Source organism: Hyla sarda, chromosome 3 (assembly GCF_029499605.1).
Source record: "Hyla sarda isolate aHylSar1 chromosome 3, aHylSar1.hap1, whole genome shotgun sequence".
NCBI lineage: Eukaryota > Metazoa > Chordata > Amphibia > Anura > Hylidae > Hyla > Hyla sarda.
In genome coordinates this window covers 377,515,297-377,521,330 of record NC_079191.1, presented here as the reverse complement: position 1 = coordinate 377,521,330, position 6,034 = coordinate 377,515,297, and positions in this window count along the sequence as shown.

Below are 6,034 nucleotides of genomic sequence, written 5' to 3'. Positions count from 1 at the left end.
CATATATGTAACACCAAGTGTTGCTTTAGTCCATATTTCCAATTTTCTATATATATGAGACTAAATAGTTGAGTCGTCAAGTAGAAAGAAAGTTAACATTGCATCTGTCAAACTGAGGCTGTTATTTCTCTCCATCAGCCCATTTCTTCTTGGAGAGTTATTACAATATTAAATGACATCGGCAGACTAAGACAAAAGAAGTCATATTTCTTGACACAATCAGGTAGGTAGATGACATTTCATTATATCTAACTCGAGCGTCATTAGGTCGCAAAGAAAAATGGAATGATCAAGGCTTTTGGAAATGACAAGATGCTGACCTATTGAGGAAATTTACACAGATATTGGTCCACAGCGTATAATTTGTTTCAGTGTTCAGAACCGCTGAAATAACCATCTTATTAAGAACAAACAAAGCAGCGATTCTTCCAAGCAGGGAATAATTATTAAACAATTCCTTCATACACAGCCAACGCTTGCAAAGTGTTCTCCGACTATTTTAAGTAACCGACATGCATGTCAGGAGAATCTACATCATAGCACTTGAGAGTATTAAGAATTCTTCTGAGGCTCATTGTGTTAATTATCATTATTTATTTTCAGAAATGCCAGCGACGTGGATTCAGAGCCGGGCGTGTGAATGCAATTAAAATGATCAGCTCCGAATAGAACACAAAGCATGAAGGTAGTGCTCGCAATTTCAACATCATTTCCAACACTGGAGAAACTAACTATAATAAAACATAACACTTTCATGAAGGAGATGATGGATACTATTTAAAAATAAACATTTTTTCTCTTTAAAAGACACTTAAAAAAAACTTTTTCAGAGCATTGGGCATCTTGTTCACAAGAGAAAACCTATAAGAGTTTTAGCTTGAATTCCAGTAAACGGAAGGAACTGGTTTATAGCTACAAGGTCATTTTTTGATCAGTCTATTTTAATTTGATACCAAACACCCAGGGGCGGACTGAAAACACTCAGGGCCCCTGGACCAAAAAGCAAGGGCCCCCTGTGATTCCACATAAATCCCTCCGTCAGCCCTACACACAAAATAAACTAAAATTCATATATATAAGAAACACTAACGTAGGTAAAATAATTTCTGTATAGTAAAAGGGCAGGTACGTAGCCAGGTAAATAGGTAACTAGTTAGGTAGATCAGGAAGCCAGATATGTAGGTAGGTGACTAGCCAGGAAGGTAGGTGGCTAGCTAGGTAGTTAGGCAGCAATATATGAAGACTAGGTATGTACATAGGTAGTTAGGTATGTAGGTAGGTAGCAAGATATATAGGTAGGTAGTAAGGCTGCAGCAGTGGCCCCTAGTAGATCATGCCCCAGGTTGGTAATGTCCCCCAGGGAGGTAGTCATGTTCCCTTTAGGTATATCCCCCAGATAACTTTGCTTCCCCTTTTTTGAAAACCCCCTATGTAGTCAGTAGGTAGCCCACCAACTAGTTTTGTAGTTTGTCCCCATATTAGCTAAGCAGGAAAATAATATATAGTCCACCTCCCATATAGGTGTAGGCAGCAGAGCTCCCCCATATAGGTGTAGGCAGCAGAGCTCCCCCCATAAAAGTATAGGCAGAACCCCCCCATATAGGTGTAGGCAGCAGAGTTTCCCCCCCCAATATAAGTGTAGGCAGCTGAGCCTCCCCCCCATATAGGTGTAGGCAGTAGAGTTCCCCTCCATATAGGTGTAGACAGCAGAGTTCCCCCCCCCCATATATATTTGTAGGCAGCAGATTCCCCCACATATAGGTGTAGGCAGCAGAGTCGTCCCCATATAGGTGTAGGCAGTAGAGTTCCCCTCCATATAGGTGAAGGCAGCAGAGTTCCCCCTATAGGTGTAAGCAGTAGAGTCCCTCCTATAGGTATAGGCAGCAGAGTTCACCCCCATATAGGTGTAGGCAGCAGAGTCCCCCCAATATAGATGTAGACAGCAGAGGTCACCCCCATATATATGTAGGCAACAGAATCCCCCCATATAGGTGTAGGCAGCAGAGTACCTCCCCATATAGGTGTAGGTAGCAGAGTTATCTTCCCCCGGGATAAAAAAAAAATATTCTCACCTGAAGTCCCACACAGCGATCTCCTCCTCTGAAGGGGCCTGTGTCTTCAGTCCTCCACAGTGCAGGTGCCAATGAGTGAAGTCATTGGTGCCTGCACTGCACAAGGGGGGCGAAGGTCATGTCTCCTCTGTGTAGGCTGCAGTTGCGGCTCACACAGAGGGGACGCCTTCTCCTGTATGTTTGTGTACCGCACATACAGGAGAATGCAGCGCTGTCTACTGGGTATCGGGGATGAGTGTCCTGGATCCTCAGTAGCAGTGGCGGCGAGCACTTTACTCTGGCGGCCGGTCAGTCTGCCCCTCCAAACACCATTTTATTTTTTTTGTAGCTGTCAAAATAGCTGTTGAAAGTTTATTTGGTGAAGGGTGGGGCTCAGTAGCCAGAATCGGCTCCCTGCCACTGCAGGTGGCACCCATTTGAGTGATATCCTCCCTAGTTTATGGACTACTGTTTAGTCACCTCTAATTACTGGTGGGGTGATAACGGTTGTGGGGGATTGTCTTCTTATGGCCAATTATTGTAGTTGAACCTTTTTGCATAGTGTTTGATGGCTGAATTTTCAGATGAATGCTCTACATACTATATAAACATTTTATACTTCATTGTATGTTCTATATGCGCTTGGCCACTGTGATATAAGCTATGCACTGCTAGGATATTTATTTCTCCCCTAAGGACGTCACAGATTGAGACCTTCCAGTACACAGGACCACAGCAATATTGTAGGATACATCATTTCTATGGTCATTCATTTGTGAAAATTTAGTACCTATAAATCTGGTTGTGCTGTTTTGACTGAGCACACCTTTTCTTCTTATGGGAGCACCTTTTCTTCACTCTAATGTGATGAATTTTTATTAAAATACATAATAAAAGTTATATTTTAGGCACCTACACCTCACTGTGTGCTTTATAGCAACCTTTTTGGATTTCCAGTAAAAGGAAGCAACTGGTTTATAGCTACAAGGCCAGTTTTTGAAAAACATGAAGATCAGTCTATTTTAATTTAATACCAAACACTTTTTTATTTTCTTGGATATTCCATTCTAAAGGAGGCCAATGACCTTCAATAGCTGTTGGATGTAAGTTTGTTTGGTGAACAGATATTATGCCTGATCTCCCCATTGTTTTCCTTTTTGTGCTTCAAACCCTATGCAGAATAAAAAGGACTGTCCAATTTGTAAGCAGCAGTCCCAAAATTCAGTTCCAATCATCATTTCTAATAAATGTAGATAACTGTAGTATTATATAGTACCAACTGAAGCCAATGTATGATCATCTAATACATTGTCATTTTATGTCCTGCATAACAAGAGCTGCTCTTCACAGTAGATCTTTATTCCCTCTAATACAATAGTCTCCCACAGTATCTCCCTATCTACAGACAAGAAAAGATGTCCTGACAGCATTTACATATTGCTTTTTGCATATAAATACAGTAGCCCTTACATTATTATTTTGTCGCAGCATGACCATTGTAGTAAGTTAAAAACTCTATAAAATTGTAAATAAAAACACTGTAATCATAACTCCATGGAAAAACAGTAATTGGATCTTGAAATCGAAAATGTCATCTCAAAATAGGAAAACATAACGATATAAGAAATAATAGGCAGACGACTTATATAGATAAAGCATGTATACAAATAAAGGTCAAATAGAGATGCTGAAGTGAAGGGATTAAGAAACTATGACCTACTCACTCAGACGCTGCTAGTTTCGATATAGTGAGCAAATCCAGACAAGTAATGCTTTGGGGTATAAAAACATGAATTTATTGTTTTACCCATTTGATACCCCACTGGATAGGAGTTATACGCCTATGTACCATTGCTCAAGGTGGGCGGCCAATCTCTTGGGTTTTCTTGATTCTACTTCCCCACGCAGGGATCATGAGTTAGTTTAGTAATGCATAAGGCACCGTCCTTCAGTCCCTCTTTTTTATCTCTTTCCTATAAACAAAGATGCTGGAAGCTGTAAATGACTTTCTATGTAAAGGACAGATGCTTTCTCAGTACTGAAGTGTAGTATTATATTGTGGCGCTACTGTCACTGTGGGCAGGGAGGAGTGCACACTACCTCTCACCCACACTTCTGTCCCTGCCTACTTGACAACCTGCCCTAAATGATGGACTCTCAACTGGGTGAAATTCCCTGTACTGAAAAGGGGCAGGGCCTAAAGGGGTACTCCGGTGGAAAACATTTTTTTTTATTTATTTTTTTTTTATCAACTGGTGCCAGGAAGTTAAACAGATTTGTAAATTACTTCTATTTAAAATCTTAATCCTTCCAGTATTTATCAGCTGCTGTATACTGCAGAGGAAGTTTTTTTCTTTTTGAATTTCTTTTCTGTCTGACCACAGTACTCTCTACTGACACCTCTGTCCATGTCAGGAACTGTCGAGAGCAGGATAGATTTCCTATGGGGATTTGCTCCTGCTCTGGTCAGTTCCTGATATAGACAGAGGTGTCAGCAGAGAGCACTGTGGTCAGACAGAAGAGAAATTCAAAAAGAAAAGAACTTTCTCTGTAGCATACAGCAGCTGAGAAGTATTGGAAGGATTAAGATTTTTAAATTGAAGCAATTTATAAATCTGTTTAACTTTCTGGCGCCATTTGATTTAAAAACATTTATTTTCCACCATAGTACCCTTTTAACACAGTCAATACACCACAAAAGTCAAAATGTCAGGAAGCAAATTTTAAACATATAACATTTTATCTCTGGCCATAAAATAAAAATACTTGCACTACAACACTTCCGGGTGTGGGTTCTGTGCATGAAAACAGGACAAAGTGGCACATGGAGGTAATTAAATGAGTATTCCAGGATCTTATTTTATTTGACTATGCTACAGGGGCTGTAAAGTTAGTGTAGTTCATAATATAGTGTCTGTACCTGTGTGTGACGGTTTTCTCACAATTCTTCTGTGATTTCTGCCCCAATATTTATTTTTAACAGCATACAAAAGTACTCATGTCTCAGGATTTCCCAGACTGCAGTGCGTCGAGACCTGACATTACTAGTCAGGTGATCAGAGGGAGTCTGTTCTACTTCAATGGGTGGAGAGACCGCTGGGTGGGAGAGATATCATTTTGAAACAGCTGCAGAAACCCTGGTTAGGAAACACTGGTGTTACGCCGAGCTCTCCGGGTCTCCGGGTGCAGCGTTTTCCTGTTCGGAACCCCCTCGGTCAGACCCGCTGACCGGAAGCGCTGCGATAATGTCTCTAGCCGGGATGCGATCCGCGATGCGGGACGCGCCCGCTCGCGATTCGCATCCCGGCCCACTTACCAGACTTGCTCCCCGTCTGTTCTGTCCCGGCGCCCCGGCCCCACTCCCTAGGGCGCGCGCGCGCCAGCTCGCTGCGATTTAAAGGGCCGGTGCCCCACTGATTGGCGCCTGGTTCTAATTAGTGTGTTCACCTGTGCACTTCCCTATATAACCTCACTTCCCCTTCCCTTCCTTCCCGGATCTTGTTGCCATTGTGCCAGTGAAAGCGTTCTTTGTATGTCCCAAGCCAGTGTTCCAGACCTCTTGCCGTTGCCCCTGACTACGATCCTTGCTGCCTGCCCTGACCTTCTGCTACGTCCGACCTTGATCTTGCCTAATCCCTTGTACCGCGCCTATCTCAGCAGTCAGAGAGGTTGAGCCATTGCCGGTGGATGCGACCTGGTTGCTACCGCCGCTGCAAGACCATCCAGCTTTGCGGCGGGCTCTGGTGAATACCAGTAGCAACTTAGAACCGGTCCGCCGACACGGTCCACGCCAATCCCTCTCTGACACAGAGGATCCACCTCCAGCTTGCCGAATCCTGACAACTGGTTTATTGCATTGAAGGGATCACAGGTGTGTTTCAATGGGTGGGGTGACTCATGTGTGGGAGGGGTGGGAGGGAGTTAAGTGACCTCATACTTACAAACTATGGAACTATGGGATGTGTAGTTTAGAGAACGAAATT